Source organism: Bos grunniens, chromosome 4 (genome assembly GCF_055505025.1).
Source record: "Bos grunniens cultivar Pamir isolate PY7600 chromosome 4, Bosgru_T2T1.0, whole genome shotgun sequence".
Taxonomy (NCBI): domain Eukaryota; kingdom Metazoa; phylum Chordata; class Mammalia; order Artiodactyla; family Bovidae; genus Bos; species Bos grunniens.
In genome coordinates, this window is record NC_141168.1 from 88,728,141 (window position 1) to 88,748,419 (window position 20,279).

The 20,279-nt window shown below is 40.9% G+C and overlaps 1 long non-coding RNA gene and 1 pseudogene across 2 annotated transcripts; one reads left to right on the plus strand and one right to left on the minus strand.

Annotated features, from left to right (window-relative positions):
- The first annotated feature begins 15,392 nt into the window (after positions 1 to 15,392).
- On the plus strand, positions 15,393 to 16,396 carry LOC147374497 (uncharacterized). Its single transcript, XR_015162833.1, has 2 exons — positions 15,393 to 15,577; positions 15,941 to 16,396. It is a non-coding gene; the product is annotated as an uncharacterized LOC147374497 (long non-coding RNA).
- A 1,182-nt stretch (positions 16,397 to 17,578) lies between these two features.
- LOC147374498 (peptidyl-prolyl cis-trans isomerase A pseudogene) lies at positions 17,579 to 19,044 on the minus strand (annotated as a pseudogene). The gene has a single exon (XR_015162821.1). The product of XR_015162821.1 is annotated as a peptidyl-prolyl cis-trans isomerase A pseudogene (transcript).
- Between the last annotated feature and the right edge of the window lie 1,235 nt (positions 19,045 to 20,279).

Sequence of the window (20,279 nt, forward strand, 5' to 3'; positions counted from 1 at the left end):
ATGGAGTAGGATGGGGGTAGTGAATGTATGTGATGTGATTTGCCCTTGTGTATTACAATCCTTTGTTGTTTTATCACTTAAATGTTGGTAGTTTTCTTCCTGGTTTTCATTTTAGTGGATAAAATTGGTATTTTGAACTCTGAATGGAGACTACCACCACAGCATTAGTTCCACATATTGAACCCTTTAGACTGAAATGATTGTTTTATTTCCTGATTACCCAGTTGGTTGAATATGGGGGAAAAGGGGTGGAGGGGTTGGAGAAATAGGATAGGTTGTATATCGTTTCTATTAGAGAAAGAAGAAAATGGGACTGAATATTTGACAGATACGGTTTTTAGCCACATCTGGCTTAGAAAAGAAGAAAAGAGGTAACCATTTCTTCATCTGTGAAATGCAAATAGTACCTGTCTTAAAAAATTATAAGAGTTGAGGAGACCGTATGTGTAAAATACTTGTTATAAATGTTAATTCCCTTCCTAACACTTTTTTACCTTCCATGGATTTGCCTTGACTCTGGAAATTAGGGCTAAAACTTAGATAATAACTCTTTCACTGACTCTTAATTCATCTTTTTTGTTTGTCATAGTTAAGATGCAAATTGCAGTACACAAGTAGGTCAAATCCTTAAAAATATTTAAATTCCTTTTTTAAAAACTTGAAACAATATTCTTACCAAAGTTAGTTGAGTTTTTCTAATAGAAACAATTGGCTTAGTCCCACTTTTATAGTCAGTTTCAGTTTGACTTATAAACTTAGCACAATGTGAATTTCACTTGCAGCACAACAGAATCATAGGATGTCAGAGCTAGAAGTGACCTTAGAGAGTATCTAATTCATTCCCCTTGTTTTAAGATGAACCATCTGAGGCTCAATGGTGAAATGATGTGTTCAAAGCTATATAACTAATCAGTGATAGCCCAGGCTGGGACATAGTTTGATGGTGAAAAACTTCAAGCTACCTCTCCAGGGAGGTCTCAAATGTTTATTTTTTCAACTATTCTTTATTTTATACCATAACATTCACTACATATTAAATGACACTTTAATACAGTAGGACAATCTTAAATACATATGGCTTCAAATTGTACAATATTGCATTAATGTTTCGGGGGTAAGATTCTTATTTGAAGTCTAAAGTTTGCAGAAATGCATATAGATTTTTTTTCATTTACTACATTCTTCTTGTGTAGCATTAATTGTGTATCATTTAAAATTACTATGTAAGTATATTTTGTCATTCTGTCTATACTTAGCAACAAATTTGCATTTTTATTTGATGTAATAATTGCTTTAATGTAATTTTTGTTAGAAGATTTTGCATTACCTTTATACTTTATATCTAACCTGACAGAATGACTGATTCTTATGTCATTCTAATAGTGTTGTAAATAATCACGTGAAATGTGTGAGATAGAGTACTATATTTGTAAATATAATTTTATGGCTGTTTTCATTTAGTAGAAACTTTTCCATCAGTATGGAAAACTAAGAAAATTGCTTTCTACTGTATAATCTGGCAGTTATCATAGATTAAAGCTTATTTTTCTGTGAATAAAAACTTATCCAATAAAGCACTATTCTTTATAAAAAAAAAAAAAAAAAAAGAATGTGCTACAAAAATCTCATTTGATTTCATTAATTTACATGTCACAGAGCAATTAGCTTTGTTTACCCATCTCTCTCAGAGTGTAGGTGCATCTAAATTCTATCCTAATTATGTTTATAAAGAGTGCAGCTACAAAGGGTGTTGACTATTTAAAATGCACAATTAGCATTGTAGTTACTACAACTATGGGTAAAACATGTCATCTCCTTGTTCATTTTGTCCCACTGCTACATGTAAATTGTGGAGTGGGATGTGGAGTGTCATTTGGGGAAAGGGGAATAAAGTTAGGTAGATCCCCAAACCAAGCGGCTTGCCTCATCGACAGCTTTACAACACACTCAGTGTCCAGAGTCCTTTGCCTCCGTATCTGATTGAGAAGAGTGTTAGGTCATCAGAAGCCCAAGCCCAAATTAGTTTCCAAATGAAAGATGTGTGCCCAAGGTTATTTGGTACAGTCTTAACTCCAAAGCCTTATTCAAGTCTTGCCAGGATCTCCTGGGCTCAGAAACCATCATGGGCTGGACAATGAATCTCTGTTGTTGCAGGAGGAGGGGTTGGTGAATCTTCCTTATCGATTCAAAGAAGAAGATAAAGTAAAACAAAACCCCAAGTCCCATTTGTACCATTCAAATGGAATTTTTCACCATCTATGGAAAGATATTGGAGAAGGCAATGGCACCCCACTCCAGTACTCTTGCCTGGAAAATCCCATGGACAGAGGAGCCTGGTAGGCTGCAGTCCATGGGGTCGCTGAGGGTCGGACATGACTGAGTGACTTCACTTTCACTTTTCACTTTCATGCATTGGAGAAGGAAATGGCAACCCACTCCAGTATTCTTGCCTGGAGAATCCCAGGGACGGGGGAGCCTGGTGAGCTGCTGTCTATGGGGTCACACAGAGTCAGACACGACTGAAGTGACTCAGCAGCAGCAGCAGCATGGAAAGATATTTGGGGTATAATAGAGGAAACTGAATATGGACTAATTCTCGGATACTATCAGAGAATTAGTAATATTTTTAGGAGAGTGAGTGGCATTGTAGTCATGAAGGAAAATTTGGTTACTTTTAGAAGTAAATGCTGAAGGAGTGAGTTATGATATTGACAACTTAATTTCAATATATACTGAAAAGACATATGCAGAGAGATAAAGCAAATATGGTAAATATAAGCAGTAATTAAATTTGATAATTTTATTTAGTTTTGGCTGTGCTGGGTCTTTGTTGCTGTGCAGGCTTTTCTCTAGTTGTTGAAGCGAGCAGGGGTGCTATTCTCTAGTAGAGGTGCATAGGCTTCTCATTGCGGTGGCTTCTCCTGCTGTGGGACATGGGCTCTCAGTGAGCAGGCTTCAGTAGTTGCAACTTTTCCAATGAGTCAGTTCTTCGCATCAAATGGCCAAAGCATTGGAGTTTCAGCTTCAGCATCAGCCCTTCCAATGAATATTCAGGACTGATTTCCTTTAGGATTGACTGGTTTAATCTCCTTGCAGTCCAAGAGACTCTCAATAGTCTTCTCCAACACCACAGTTCAAAACCATCAATTCTTCAGCACTCAACTTTCTTTATGGTCCAAATCTCACATCCATACATGACGACTGGAAAAACCATAGCTTTGACTTGACAGACCTTTGTCATATGGGCAGTCATGGAACCAGTCATTAAGTGTCTGTGTATCATTTGGAAATGTTTCTGGCTGCTAGCAAGAGAAAGCTCAGCCAACAATGGCTGAATCTCAAAGAAACTTCATTACTTACTAAACAAGAAGCGTACAAGTTATCCATTTGGGGTTGGTCCAGCAAGTTAGTCATGCCCTCAAGGTCCTGGCCAGAGAAGGAATGGCATCCCACTCCAGCACTCTTGCCTGGAAAATCCCATGGACAGAGGAGCCTTGTAGGCTGCATGGGGTCGAGAAGAGTCGGACACGACTGAGCTGCTGAGGTCCAGCCCCGGTGCAGTCAGGGGTTTCGAAGGGGAGACGGCATCTGTGAGGATCAGGAAACAATTGCTTAATTAAACATTAATTAAGGATATAAAGAGTAGTAGAATAAGGATAGCTCAGCAGGAAATTCAGTGGAGAAAAGAGGCTGAATAATTCAGCCAGAAGATGAGAGAAAGAACGACATGGGGAGACCAAGCTTCGGTGAACAAGGCCCGCACTTTATTTTCCAAAGTAGTTTTTATACCTTAAGTTATGCATAGAGGATAATGGGGGAAGGGGGTAGAGTCATGCAGTAAGCTTGCATCATCTTCTTGCCCAGAGGCCTGTTAACATTTTAAGACCCTTTCTTCAGAAAACTTATTTTTCTCTAAAGGTGATTAGTCAGGCACCACCCTCCAAAAGCATTAGATAAAGTTGCATTCCTACAGGGCAAATGTGTGGTGGGCTATAACAATAAAAAGAATTAACTCAAGGGTCCAAGGTTACAAACATTAAAGCTACTACTTACATTTCTATACACCAATTATATCAATCAATACACTGCCAGGGACACAGCAGGTAAGGGATATGGAGACTTAGCAGCAAACATTGGCCCAATAAGTGAAAAACTCTTCACCAATACAATTTCTAATCAATCTTTTAATTGCTCAAAGGAATCTGTATTTAGACAGTTTAGAACATCTCATGCCTCTCACAGTTGGGAGGCTCTGAACAATAACATGTGGCCGGAAAAACCTATTCAGACAGGCTAGAGGACTTCCAAAGGAGTTTGTAGGTTGAAACACTGTCACACCCGGGAACTTTATTAACTGGAGCTGTAAGTTAACTCTTTTTTCAGAGACAGGTAGTGGGGGACAGCCCCCCGTAAAGTCAGAGGTGTAGGTGAGAGCACAAAGCAGAAAGTAGGCAGACTCTGGTTTTGGGGGTAGATGCTCGAGAATTTCCAGGGGGACTCCTGAGGCTCGATCCCGCCTTTGCGTATGCCGAGCCTCCTTCCTCATGACCTTTGCCACAGGCGGAGTTCCTTACGCTGGCTCCCAGCACTGAGCAACTTCACTTTCACTTTCATACATTGGAGAAGGAAATGGCAACCCACTCCAGTGTTCTTGCCTGGAGAATCCCAGGGACGGGGGAGCCTGGTGGGCTGCCGTCTGTGGGATCGCACAGAGTCAGACACGACTGAAGCGATTTAGCAGCAGCAGCAGCAAGGTCCTGGCTGTTCTGCCCCTCTGTCTGGTCACCCTCAGCCCATCAGCTTCTGACAGCATCAGTTCATCATTGCAAGGCTGCTGCTGCAGCTCTAGGCATCGTGGCCACATTCAAAACCAAGGGGGTGGGCAAGGAATAACAAAAGCCAGCTCTCCTTCTTTGCTTGCTTCTTTTATCAGGAAGCGAAATCTTGGAGTTGGTAGGAAAAGGATAAATTTGGAATTTGAGATTTACAAAAACTGACTACTATATGGTACTCAGACAGTAAAGAATCTGCGTGCAATGCAAAAGACCCAGGTTCAGTCCCTGGGTTGGAAAGATACCCTGGAGAAAGGAATGGCAACCCACTCCAGTATTCTTGCCTGGGAAATCCCATGGACAGAGGAGCCTAGTGGGCTGCAGTCCATTGTTGTTGTTGTTCAGTCCCTAAGTCCTGTCTGACTCTTTGCAACCCCGTGGACTGCAGCAGGACAGACTTCTGTGTCCTTCACTATCTCCCTGAGTTTGCTCAAACTCATGTCCACTTGCTCAACCTCAGTGATGCCATCCAACCATCTCATCCTTTGTCACCCCCTTTTCCTCCTCAATCTTTCCCAGCATCAGGGTCTTTTCCAATGAGTCCGTTCTTCGCATCAGGTGACAGAGTATTGGAGTGTCAGCGTTAGCAACAGTCCTTCCAATGAATATACAGGACTGATTTCCTTTAGGATTGACTGGTTTGATTTCCTTGCAGTCCAAGAGACTCTTAAGAGTCTTTTCAAGTACCACAGTTTGAAAGCGTCAATTATTCGGCATTCAGCCTTCTTTATGGTCCAACTCACATCCATACATGACTACTGGAAAAACCATAGCTCTGACTAGACAGACCTTGGTTGGCAAAGTGATGTCTCTGCTTTTTAATACACTGTCTAGGTTTGTCATAGCTATCCTTTCAAGGAGCAAGTGTCTTTTAATTTCATGGCTGCAGTCACTGTCTGCATTGATTTTGGAGCCCAAGGAAATGAAATCTGACACTAATTCCACCTTTCCCCCATCTATTTGCTATGAAGTAATAAGACTGAATGCCGCGATCTTAGTTTTTTGAATGTTGAGTTTTAAGCCAGCTTTTTCACTCTCCTCTTTCACTTTCATCAAGAGGCTCTTTAGTTCCTCTTCACTTTCTGCAATTAAAGTCGTATCATCTACATATCCAAGGTTGTTGATATTTCCTCTGGCAATCTTGATTCCAGCTTGTGCTTCATCCAGCCCAGCATTTCCCATGATGTTCTCAGCATATAAGTTAAATAATAGGGTGACAATATACAGTCTTGACATACTCCTTTCTCAATTTTGAACCAGTCTGTTGTTCCATGTCCAGTTCTAACTGTCACTTCTTGTCCTGCTTACAGGTTTCTCAGGAGGCAGGTAATGTGGTCTGGTATTCTCATCTCATTAAGAATATTCCACAGTTTGTTGTGATCCACACAATCAAGGGCTTTAGTCAAAGGCTGCAGTCCATGGGGTTGCAAAGAGTCAGACAGGACTGAGAGTCTAACACTTTCACTTTTCATATGTAAAATAGATAAACAACAAGGACCTAGTGTATAGCATAGGGAACTATATTGAATATCTTCTCATAAGCTATAATCGAAAAGAATATAAAATATATATATATATACTTATACGTTTATATATGGAGAGAGCTAACTCACTTTGTTGTATACCTGAAACACTGTAAATCAACTGGACTTCAATTGAAAAATAAAAATTAAAAAAAAACAGAATGAAATGTCACCTCACACCTGTTCGTATGTGTATGATTTAAAAAATAATAATGGATGTTGGCAAAAAAAGAAAAAGCAAAATCTTTGCCAGAAGACTGCAGATTTCTATTTCCACTTGAGGGGCTAGAACAGACAGAGGCCAATCCTAGCTGCAGGGAGTCTGGGGCGTGCCATCACAATAAGTGACTACATCAGTTATGATTCATCCCCTGGGGCTAGGGATGTGCTGTCTCCTAGAACAAGATTGATGTTCTGTTAACGAGAAAAAGGGAGAACGCCAGCTACTTTCCATTTGCTAAACAGATGCCCCTTTTCTCTAGAGAAGATACGGTTCTGTTTTTACTAGGTGACAAAAATGATTTTAAGTGAGAGTAGAGCTAAAACTCATTCTTCACTGTATCCTGTTGCTGTTTAACAAGAAGGTAAATGGCGCCCAAAAGAGACTTCAGGTTTCTTGTCTGTCTGCACAGTGAAACAGAAACTCTAACCATCCTTAAACTAGGTTTTTTTTCCCTTTCGAGTTTGGTAGTACATTTCAATATACAGTTTACTTTTAGAGATTGTTCTCACTGTGATGGACATTATGCAGCAGAATAGAATATATGCTACCATTCAATGTATTTTTAGCCACAGTTGAGCAAGTGTCCTCTGTTTGCAAGGCTCTGTAATAGGTGATTACATGTTCTCTTATTTGTATAAGGATCTGCCTGCCTATTACAAAAAGCCCCAGTTCAGTCTGAGTTATCAGACTTAATAAAGAAAGAAAATGCCTTCAGAGCTTTCAGCAATTGTTCTAATGTCTGCTTTCTCCCAACCAATATAAGATAATCTTGACATCTGGGCTGTTTAAATGGAAGCCCATTTGTTGATCATAGCAAGTGATGGTCATTACTAGAGTTCCTCCTGTCCCCTTCCCTAGGCCTTGGCCCCATAGTAGGCTTTCTTTTAGAAAGAATGCTGCATGCTCATTGCGGATGGATTGAAATGAATTCCCAGACTAACAATAGCCACCTAACAATCACTGGGATTCATAGTCACGTGCCCTTGGAGGCAGGCCTAGAATTGAATGGCCTGGGCCAGAAAGTCTGTAAGTGTCTAAAAGTCCCTCACCACCATAATCGCATATTTGTCTGATGACTTAGTATTTGGTGTTGATGGCTGGTATTGTGTTGAAGTATATCAATGCTGACTGGCCCCTGTTTCTTGGTAACCTCTGGGATGTGGCTGACTGTCACACTGACTGCTACACAGAGGCTCTGTAGCAGGGCTGGCTTAGAGCAGGCCCAAGAGCCCCTCTTCTCTATGTCAACCTGCAACATCCCCAGGCCCCCTGATTCAAGTATCTTACTGGGGGTGCACTGTAGTCTATGGCTTGCCTGTCTCCTTGTGTGACCCCAGGGAGATGTCCCATTGCTGATAGAAGCCTTGTGACTATTTTACCTCCAAACTTACATTTAACCCTTAGGATAAATATTTTGAGTGATTCTCCCCATTTTTCCTGTTGTTGTTTTTTGTGTTTTGGCCACACCACATGGCTTAGGGGATCTTGGTTCCCTGTGCTTACTCAGTTGCTCAGTCATATCTGACTCAGGCTTCTCTGTCCATGGGACTTTTCAGACAAGAATACCGGAGTGGGTTCCCATTTCTTTCTCCAGGGGATCTTCCTGACCCAAGGATCAAACCCATGTCTACCGCATTGGTGGGTGGATTCTTAAACACTGAACCAGTTGGGAAGCCCCTTAGTTCACTGAACAAGGATCAAACCTGTGCCTGGAAATGGAAGCCTGGAGTCTTAATGACTGGATCACCAAGGGCATCCCTCTCCAGTGTTCTATAAGAAACATCTCTTTGTGATTTTAACTTTACTATAGTAAGGACACAGCACTTAAAAAAAAAAAAAAAAAGGATCAATGTCCTGGGAAATGGGAGAGAGAGAGAGATATAGTGAGGAGCCAGCTTTGCTGGTGCCCGTAGAAACAGGAGGTAAAGTTGGAGCCACAGGTGTGGACAGGTGGGAAGTTGTGGTGATCGGAACTAAAGGAAGTCCTCTTCTACTGCTTTTATATCTTTCAGTTCAGTTCAGTTCAGTCGCTCAGTCATGTCTGACTCTTTGCGACCCCATGAATCGCAGCACGCCAGGCCTCCCTGTCCATCACCAACTCCTAGAGTTCACTCAAACTCAAGTCCATGGAGTCGGTGATGCCATCCAGACATCTCATCCTCTGTCGTCCCCTTCTCCTCCTGCCCCCAATCCCTCCCAGCATCAGAGTCTTTTCCAATGAGTCAACTCTTTGCATGAGGTGGCCAGAGTACTGGAGTTTCAGCTTTAGCATCTTTCCTTCCAAAGAAATCCCAGGGCTGATCTCCTTCAGAATGGACTGGTTGGATCTCCTTGCAGTCCAAGGGACTCTCAAGAGTCTTCTCCAACACCACAGTTCAAAAGCATCAATTCTTCAGCGCTCAGCTTTCTTGACAGTCCAACTCTCACATCCATACATGACCACAGGAAAAACCATAGCTTTGACTAGATGGACCTTTGTTGGCAAAGTAATGTCTCTGCTTTTGAATATGCTATCTAGGTTGGTCATAACTTTCCTTCCAAGGAGTAAGCGTCTTTAGTGACTTAGTAAACAAAGCTATTAGCTCAGAGTGAGGGTAGGAAATGTTGCAAGAGAGAAGAGAAATCAGGAGAGTTGGAAAGTAAATGAACAAGAAAAACAGTATGAGGGTAGGGCACCCGAAGGCCCCAAGGACAATTAGTGATATGCATTTGAAGTGAGATCAGCCAGTGGCAGGTAATATACCCCTAGCTAGACCCTATCCCCTGGCTGGGCCAGATGGAAGACCCACGTGAGAGGTCAGCTCCCAACAAGTTCATGCTAGTAGCTGGGAGCTAGTGGGGCCGGCCTGGAGCAGACTGTGCTACTGGCCAAAGACCTTGCTCTTCAATGCTATAGCCATCACTGGAAGATTTGTCCAGGGCTGGGCTGTGATGTGGGCAGCAGAGTGGGTGCACCTGGGGGAAGGGCACAGGGTTGGTGATCTCCACAGGTGTGAAGGACTCAAGGTCTTAGTCTTCCTTGAGTCCTCCTTCCAGTGGTGGGTGGCTGGGTGGTGCTCCTGTGTCAGGAGAAGGTATGATCAAATTTAATGTCCTTCCTCAGAGCTTTGTGCTGCCCTTTGGGTCCCAGAGAACCTCCTAAGTGACCTGCCATAGTTTCTCCATGCCTGCCTTGTGGGGTTGACTGCATGACACCCAACACCATCCAAGAAACTCATCATACCAGGTTATAAAGCCTTGTCTATTGTTTGTTATCCCTGGAAAACAGAAGAGCAAGAACCCTGTTGAACTTTTTTCTTTTTTTTTTTTTTAACCATTTTATCCCCAGTGCCTGGTAAAATTCCTGAAAGATAGTAGATGCTCATTAAATTTTGAATGCATGAGTATATAAAAGAGGGCTGGCAGGAAAGAGGGATGGAAGGGAGGGAGGGAGGGAAGAAAGGAGAGAGAGAGAAGGATAGAGAGAGGGAGGAAGGAAGGAATCCCTGCTACTCTGTTAGGGATATTCTGAATGAGGTTTGCAAAGATGGATCTGAATTGGCAGTACCCTCTATAGAAGACATGGCAATGCAGCTAAGTAGTGGAAGCTGGTGGGAACTGATGAAAAGGGCTTTCAATGGGGCTCTTTAAAATGTGGAAGACACACTGGAGGTCGCATGGGGGAGGCCAGGAAGACTGGGGCATCAGTGGCTGGCACATACGGGATCAGGGGCTATTTTGATGAGGATGTCAGGAAGGTGAGAATAAGGGATGATGGTCAAGGTGGGCAGGAGGGAAGCAAGAGAGGGTTCTTGGATGACGAGCTGAGACAGACCCACACCTCAGTGGGTGTAGTGGATGTGATGGATATGATATGAGGCCCCTGTAGCTGGTAATCCACAGAGGAGCCCAGTGGCTTCAATTATCCACCTCTCTTTCCTGTTCTTTCTGGAAAAAAAGAATCTCCACTGGACTTGCTTCATCCTTCCCGCTACCTACTCTCTCTTCAGTACTTTATACCCCAACCCCTGGATTTTCTTGTTTGCAGTTTGTGATCTCTTTTCTCAAGACCTTCAAACCCATGGTTTTCCTGACCATGGTGGACCAAGCTAGATCCACCCTCAAACCATAGCATGTATATTCTGAAGTTGTCAAGTACACTGTTTTTAACATAACCTTCATGTAGAATACACACACACACACACACTCATAAACACATACACAAATATATATGATACATATATATAATACATGACATAAATATATGGGCTTCTCTGGTAGCTCAGCAGTAAAGAATTCACCTGCAATGCAGGAGACATAGGTTCAATCCCTGGGTCAGGAAAATCCTCTGGAGGAGGAAACAGTAACCCACACCAGTATTCTTGCCTGGAAAATCCTGTGGACAGAGGACCCTGGTGGGCTACAGTCCATGGGGTCACAAAGAGTTGGACACAACTTAGCAACTAAACAACAAACAATAAGAAGTACATATTCTTAGTATGTATTTATTTTTGGCTTGTTCTATCAGTTACCAAGAGGGAGGAGGTAAGTTAAAATCTCCCACAACGATTGTCTGTTTCTTCTTTTAATTCTGCACAATTTTCAAGTCATGTATTTTGATCCGTTGTTATTGGGTACATACAAAATTAGAATTTTTATATCTTCCTGATGAATTGAGCCTTTATCATTATGAAGTGATTCTTTTTATTTCAAGTAATGCTTTTTTTGCCTTGAAGTCTACTTTGTCTGATATCAATTTAGTGACATGGATTCTTTCAGTTAGTGTTTGCATGGATGTTATTATATGTCCTTTTCTTTAATCTTTCTTATTCTCTTGTTTTAATGTATCTCTTGTAAGAAGCATTTAGTTGTATTATAAAATCCAATTTGTCACTCTTTATCCTTTAATTTGAACATTTAGACTCACTCAGACTCACGTCCATCAAGTCAGTGATGCCATCCAGCCATCTCATCCTCTGTCATCCCCTTCTCCTCCTGCCCCCAATCCCTCCCAGCATCAGAGTCTTTTCCAATGAGTCAACTCTTCGCTTGAGGTGGCCAAAGTACTGGAGTTTCAGCTTTAGCATCAGTCCTTCCAAAGAAATCCCAGGGCTGATCTCCTTCAGAATGGACTGGTTAGATCTCCTTGCAGTCCAAGGGACTCTCTCAAGAGTCTTCTCCAACACCACAGTTCAAAAGCATCAATTCTTCAGCGCTCAGCCTTCTTCACAGTCCAACTCTCACATCCATACATGACCACAGGAAAAACCATAGCCTTGACTAGATGGACCTTTGTTGGCAAAGTAATGTCTCTGCTTTTGAATATGCTATCTAGGTTGGTCATAACTTTCCTTCCAAGGAGTAAGCGTCTTTTAATTTCATGGCTGCAGTCACCATCACCATCTGCAGTGATTTTGGAGCCCCAAAAAATAAAGTCGGACACTGTTTCCACTGTTTCCCCATCTATTTCCCATGAAGTGATGGGACCGGATGCCATGATCTTCGTTTTCTGAATGTTGAGCTTTAAGCCAACTTTTTCACTCTCCTCTTTCACTTTCATCAAGAGGCTTTTTAGTTCCTCTTCACTTTCTGCTATAAGGGTGGTGTCATCTGCATATCTGAGGTTATAGATATTTCTCCTGGCAATCTTGATTCCGGCTTGTGTTTCTTCCAGTCCAGCGTTTCTCATGATGTACTCTGCGTATAAATTAAATAAGCAGGGTGATAATATACAGCCTTTACGTACTCCTTTTCCTATTTGGAACCAGTCTGTTGTTCCGTGTCCAGTTCTAACTGTTGCTTCCTGACCTGCATACAGATTTCTCAAGAGGCAGGTCAGGTGTTCTGGTATTCCCATCTCTTTCAGAATTTTCCAGTTTATTGTGATCCACACAGTCAAAGGCTTTGGCATAGTCAATAAAGCAGAAATAGATGTTAATTTCTGGAACTACCTTCCTTTTTCCATAATCCAGTGGATGTTGGCAATTTGATCTCTGGTTCCTCTGCCTTTTCTAAAACCAGCTTGAACGTCAGGAAGTTCACGGTTCACGTATTGCTGAAGCCTGGCTTGGAGAATTTTGAGCATTACTTTACTAGCATGTGAGATGAGTGCAATTGTGCAGTAGTTTGAGCATTCTTTGGCATTGCCTTTCTTTGGGATTGGAATGAAAACTGACCTTTTCCAGTCCTGTGGCCACTGCTGAGTTTTCCAAATGTGCTGGCATATTGAGTGCAGCACTTTCACAGCATCATCTTTCAGGATTTGAAATAGCTCAACTGGAATTCCATCACCTCCACTAGCTTTGTTTGTAGTGATGCTTTCTAAGGCCCACTTGACTGGCATCACTGATGCAATGGACGTGAGTCTCAGTGAACTCTGGGAGTTGGTGATGGACAGGGAGGCCTGGCGTGCTTCGATTCATGGGGTTGCAAAGAGTCGGACACGACTGAGCAACTGAACTGAACTGAACTGAACTGGTACTTACTGGTAACTCATGATATAGTTACGCTAAACCTACCATGTTATTTTGTGTCTTCCGTTTGATCCATTATATTTCTTTTTCTCCTTTTTCATTTTCATTCCTACAATGTTTCCCTGCATTTGTCTTTCTGTGTTTTATATTGGGTTTTTCTTCAGATATATCTGTAGTTAGTTAATTGCTCTTTAGTTGTAATCTACTATAGGACTTATCGATTGAATTTTTACTTTCTGTTGCAATATTTTTCAGTTCTAGAATTTGTATTTAGTTCCTTTTTAAACTGCCTCTGTCACTTTTTATAGTTTCCAATTCCTTGCTCAGATTGTCAGACTTTGCATTTATTAAATATATTAAGCATTATTGTTTTGCAGTCTGTATCTGATAATTTAAATATCTGAAATCTATTGGCATGACCCGCTTGGAACCAGTTTAAATTTGAGGTTTGAATCTCAAGCCTCAAGTTCAAGACTTGAGGTTTTTTAGACCATCCGATGGAGTAAAGCTGGACTAAGAGTTGAGGCAATGGTTAGTTTACTCTAATTTACCCTGAGGATAGAATTATAGCTCAGCTTAAAGTAGGAACTATTTTATCTTTGTCTTTTGGTGAGCATAGACTTCCATCATCTGACTTTCTAAGGCACTAAAACTGCAGTTCTGTTTCACAGCTGTTTCTTCTGAATCGGCAGATATCTCAGTGTCCCCTGGGCTTAATTCTTGGAATTCTAATTCTCCAAGTATTCATTTGATATTTTCTCATGGGCTTCTTGGCTCTTTGGTGTTTTAAGATTTTAAAATATATTCTGTCCTGCTTTTTGGGCTTACCAGTTGGCACTAATGGTAAAGAACCCGCCTGCCAATGCAGGAGATGTAAGAGATATGGGTTCAGTCCCTGGGTTGGAAAGATCTGGAGAAGGGTAGGACAACCCACTCCAGTATTCTTGGCTAGAGAATCTCATGGACAGAGAAGCCTGGTGGGCTGCAGTCCATAGAGTCCCAAAGAGTCAGACACAACTGAAGCTACTTAGAATGCACTTAGCACATCCAGCTTTTTAAAGTGTAACTGTATTGCATTAAAAATGTTATATCTGTACTGCATAAGAATATAATTTTGGACACTCAGGTTTTAAATCCTGCATAATATTGATACATGTCCTTTGGGAGAAATGCATCTTTCTGGATTTTAACTTTGTTTCATCTTTTAGATCAATGATTAAAGCATGTTTTGCTTATACTGCCTTGCAGGGAGACCACATATGGCACTTTTGCCATATCTGTGTTCCTGGTAGAGTTATATGGATACCATCTTCTACTAATAGCAGTGTTTGGCTTAGTGGTGCTGGATCTGTATTAATATTTGGGGTTTTAATGATTGGATTGACAGGAAACCAAGGATAAAAGGGTAGTACATAAATAATTATAGGGTAAATTATGGCCACACTTGAATTTTTTGTTTAGCAAAATAAAATACAGATATGAACTTAATAGCAATAGGGCATAACTTATAAGAGCTAGAAAAAGAGTTATCCAGCTTCCTGTCATTCCCTGGTACTATATTTAGAATATTTTATTACAGTTTTTAGATTTTTTTATCCACCACAGATTTTTAATATTAAATTCCTGAAAATATATTTTCTTTTTAATACTCTGGTATTACCTGTTTATAATAGTCATGTTATTTTTATTAAAGACAATTTCTACATGTAAAAGATATCTTTTGTACCAAGTAATCTATCTGAACTGGGAACTAATATCTGGAGACTTATTTGTTCAAATGCCAATCTATTTTTAGCTTTTGCCTCTAATATATCTTTAACCTTCTTTTACTGAAGAAGAATATAGGATTTCCTAAATTTTTCCAATTCTTGTGATTACCAGTCAGCCTGATTGTTTTCATTCCACCTAGGAGGCTTCATAAAGCAGTCTCTGAAGCCATTGCATTGAACAGGTTAACTTATTTAAAATTTGGACTGTTGGTCCTTAGGCCATATTGATAATTTGAGTCATGAATTAAATCCAGAAGAGTGATATATCAGTAAATTTTAAGTAAATCAGGAAAATTTAAGCTTTGATTTATTGAACATCCTGCTTTTCATGTCATCTTTCTCTCAAAGCATGTTTTCATTTATTTGAAAAGCCCAGCTTTTTTCTTTTCTTTCCTTCTTTTGGTTGTAAAGGCTTTGCCTTTAGTGAGCACACAAGCCTGCTCCTTGCCTCCTACTCAGCCTGTGATAGCTGATGGAAATAAGAGCCCTGGTTGGCATGGGGATTTGGTCAAATGCAGTTATTCTGCATTAAACAATGATATATTTGTAACCTGTCTCTTAAAATGAAGAGGAAATATCGCTTCTCTCTGCAGTTGCTCACACCTTGCTCTTCACTTAGAATGCCTCTGTCCCCACCTGCTATGTCGTCCTGATGCTGGTATTCTCCTACAGAAGGGAGATGGAGCAAGAGTGGCATGGCTGGCTCACCCCAATTGTGTCACTGTCTCCCCCTGGTGCCATGAGTGTGAAAGTCACAGATGAGACTGCATGCCCTTTGGTGAGTCATCACTGGATGGCCCTGCCTACTGATGTGGGATCTAGCTAAACTTTAACTAGGGTTCTCCTCACCCCTAATTTGTGAATCAGAGTCTACATACCCCAGGGATGAAGGCAATAGAACAGCAGAGTCTGTCTGCAAGGTACAAATTAGCACCAGATCTGGTGCCACTGGGGTGGAAGAAGAAAATGCTTAGAATAAATGCAACATTTGGCTTCAAACCTGCCTTGTAACGCTTTCTCTCAAAAGTCTTCAGGTTTATTTAGATGTTCTTCAAGCTATCAGATAAATAACTGTATGTATTACAATGAGCTAAGACAGTTCATTCTTGGGTTCCAAACTCCCTTTCTCTTCCTTCTGTAGGTGGTCTACTTTGCAGCTGTGGCCACCCTGGCAGCCTTGATGAACCTAGCCAGCACAGTACTGACCATCACCATTTAGAGGGATGGTTTGTGAGCCTCACAGGTAAGCAGAGGCCAGCTGGCTGGTAAGTTGTGCTACCTCAAGACATAATGGATCACCACGGGTCTCTAATCTGCTGAGAAGTTGTCCTGGCTTAGTGAACACAACTGATGAGACAGTTGGGTCTTCGAGAGAGGCAGTAGAGTAGCCTTTAAGAAGAGGTGTTTTGGGACTTCCCTGGTGATCCAGTGGTTAAGATTCCACCTTGCAATGCAGGGAATGTGGGTTCAATGCCTGGTTGGGGAACTAAGATCCCACATGCCAAAGAGCTACTAAGCCTATGTGCTGAACCCACATGCTGCAACTAAGACCTGACACAGCCAAATAAACAAATAAATATTAAAATAAAAAGAGAGAGAGAGAGAGAAGGTGTTTGAAGTCAAAGAAACTGGATTTGAATGCAGCTAAGACTAGCTGTAGCTCTTACCAGCTGCAAATTACTTAACTTCTCTGGACTTTATTTTCCTCGTCTGTAGAATGGGAGAAATTACGACACCCCCCCACCGCCCCCCCCCACACACACACCTTGCCACCAGTTCAGTTTTGGGAAGGCTTCTGTGAGATACAGGATTTGTAAAGCATTTAACACTATATCTGTACATAGAAAGCACATAAGAAATGGATCAGACCATTATTATCATAAGGATATATAGGCTGTACTTTTGGGAGAGAAACACCTCTGAATATATTATTACAGAGGTTCTTTGATCATTTTAGACTTGGAAAAATAAGGGAATTGAAAGATTTCTCTTTTTAAATTTCCTTAAAATTTCTTTATCAATAAAAAGCATCTTGAAGCAGTGGAAAGATTTCGTAATTCTAGTCAGTGATATGCTTCTGCTTTACTTAGAAAATTCATCCCCAAATGTGACTGTTGATTATTACCTAATCACTGATAGGGAGAGATAGCTAAGTTGAAGAATCTGGCATCTTCTTTATTTTTTCTTCCATTTATAAAACTTGGATCATTTTCCTCAGGGGATATTCAAATTGCCAACCTAAAGCTGGAGATCTTGTCCTACCCTGTATTTGTGCAATTGGTACTCTCGCTAGAAAACGTTCTTGAATGTTGATAGCCAAGATAAAGGAAGCTATTACAAAGGACACTATTAAAATGTACTTCTTACAAAGTGTAGAAGCCCCTTATAATCATGTTTTCTTCTAAACTACACTTATTTGGATGTGCTGTGGTTTAAATAACAACACTCAAAATAAAACAACTGTGTGGTTAAAAGCTGGGTGACATGCTATTGAAAGTGTCCTGTCTTTGGGTAAAGAAAATCTTCCTACTTGCTGTTAATTAGTTTTTAAAGAAATCTAAATAAAGCATAGATTCAGATTTATTTATTTATTTTTTAATTGTTTAGTTTTTATTTCATAATCATAAATTTAACTTTGCAATCCAGCTAACCTTGAAGGGGGATAAGGAAAATATGGAACCCAAAGAAACTGTAGCGAGAGCACAAAGATTATAGGATATTTCGAGCAGATGGGGGTGAAGGGGTGCTCTCCTGGGCTACAGAAGGAACGGTCTGGTGGTTAAGTAAAACACAAGTCAAATTTATTAGATTTGTCCACAGTCAGCAATGGTGATCTTCTTGCTGGTCTTGCCATTCCTGGACCCAAAGCGCTCCATGGCTTCCACAATATCCATGCCCTCTTTCACCTTGCCAAAGACCACATGCTTGCCGTCCAACCACTCAGTCTTGGCAGTGCAGATGAAAAACTGGGAACCGTTTGTGTTGGGGCCAGCATTTGCCGTGGACAAGATGCCAGGACCTGTATGCTTCAGAATGAAATTCTCATCATCAAATTTCTCGCCATAGATGGACTTGCCACCAGTACCATTATGGCATGTGGAGTCACCACCCTGGCACATAAATCCCGGGATTATTCTGTGAAAGCAGGAACCTTTATAACCAAATCCTTTCTCTCCAGTGCGCAGAGCATGAACGTTTTCTGCTGTCTTTGGAACTTTGTCTGCAAACAGCTCAAAAGAGACGCGGCCCAAGGGCTCGCTGTCGACAGCGATGTTGAAGAACACAGTGGGGTTGACCATGGCTAGACAGCAAGGGAGGTTCCGGGGTGGCTGCGTCTGCAAGGCCATAGATTCAGATTTAAAGTTTGTTTAATTTATTCTAATTTTAAAAATCATCTTGCAAATACGTTCTTTAATGATGGTAGAATAGTTAAGAGAATAAACTTTGGGGTGAGACTGCCTGGGTTTGAATCTCAGCTCCACTGTTTACCTTTTCTGTGACCTTAAATAATTTCACTTCTTTATGTCTCCATTTCCTAATTCATAAAAGGGAGATGCTGTGGACTCCTTGGCATTGTGAAGATTAAGTGAGATGAATATGTACAGAAGACTTAGAACTGTGTGTCTGGCACAGAATAAGTATTGAGCTGTCACTGTACTTTGTGCTCTGTGCTTCCCCTCTCATCCCTGTCAATATTTTAGTCATAAAAATGGATATTAATACTGTTGTTCCGATAGTGGGATGTGATAGAAAGTACTGAGACAGGAGTTAGAATAATTTGTTCTAAGTGACCTAATTTCTTTAATTTTCAGTTTACTCATGGGTTAACTGTTCAAGTTCCAGAAGAACTGATCTCAAAGGTCTTTTCCAGATTGAAAATCCTGTGATTAATCTATAGTCAGACTAAAAGAGATGTTTTCTGTTTTCACTGCCACTCACCCAATGTGATTATAATCCAAATGTCACTCAACTCTAGTAAATACACAGCATTAAATTCACCAGGAGGAGAGATCTATCCACTCTGTTGCACTGTTTGTCTCCTCTCTCTTATAAGGATGAATGCAGCTGCCTGGCATCTGGACCAGATCATCAGTATATTTGCTTCCCTCTCCGTGCACCAGGTGATGACATGGGCATCTCATGTGATCAGTGTGGTTTCATTCTTAAATGGAATTTGGTTTCACTTCTTGTTGAGTTTCTGTCCAGGGTTTTTCAACTAGTTCCCCAATTGGCTGTAAAACCCCAGCAATAATACAGGAGGGCATTTCCTAGAAAGGCAACAAGAGGCTGTAAACATTCAAAGTAATGCAAACTCAGAGACAGCTCTTGGTTTTTTTCCTTCCTATATGTCAATGTTCTATTTCTCCTTTCCAGAGCTAGTTTCTAACCATAATCTCAATATTTTGTCTGCAAATATGCCTGGAAACTGTGAGAAATGAGAAGGCTCCAGTGGAACTGCTGGTCATTCAGCTCATACGGTTGATCTCATTGGTGAGAGCAGATGGTCTGCCATGTACAGTTACACAGGTTGTCTACTAAACAACTCCAGTGATTCCATTCAGAGAGTTGCCACTGTGAGTAGCACTCCCCCAGGGAATGTGCAGTTTACAGCCTGAGAAACCTATTTCATGGTCCTTAGGGCAAATTACTCCTCCCTATCTTACTTAGAAGCCTCTTTCCTAATGATGCTAAGCTAGAGAGACAACTATGTCAGGGAATATGGGCTATTTGTTGGTCAAGACAATAGATAAAATGGCCATCCCTGCTACCAGCAGTGTTTTTAAAATCAGAAATTGTTTATCATTAGGATGAGGATGACAGGAAAGGGAACCTGCCAGTACTAAATATGACCCCATTCTCTCAAGACAAGAACCACACTTGCCTACTGACAGTGTTGCCCATCTGCCAGGGCAACACAGCCCAGGGATTGTTTCTGGTGTCAGTTTCCCTTTCTGGACTCCTTATAATTATCTTTCCTCTTAAGTTCTTTTGCAATTAAACCTCACCAGATCTCACTATATGGATGAAATATAAGTATCTGTAGAGATAGATAAATAGATATACATATTTACATGATGGATGAATGGAGTAAGTAGATAGATAGGATAACAGTAACAGAACTAATGGCAGGGATGTGATTAGATAAGACAGTCCTCATAAAGCCCTATTTCCTTCCACATATAGTAGAACTTGTCAGTGTTAGCAGCTTTATTCATTATTGTTGTTATTGCTGTCTTTAAAAAAAAACCTGCTATGGCAATAAATTTTTTTCTATGACTAAATTCACCCTTCCCACAGCTCTTGAGCTAGAGCAGATTTAGCTCACATAACCTGTTCTCCTTCCTTTGTAGCCTTATTTGGCTCTTCTAATCCTTTTTTGGAGTTTAATTTATGCTATGTCTTACAAATACTTGCATATTTAAAAAATCTGTTTGCAGTCATTGCCTATTCTGTCCTGGAAGACAAAAAGGTATTTGTCA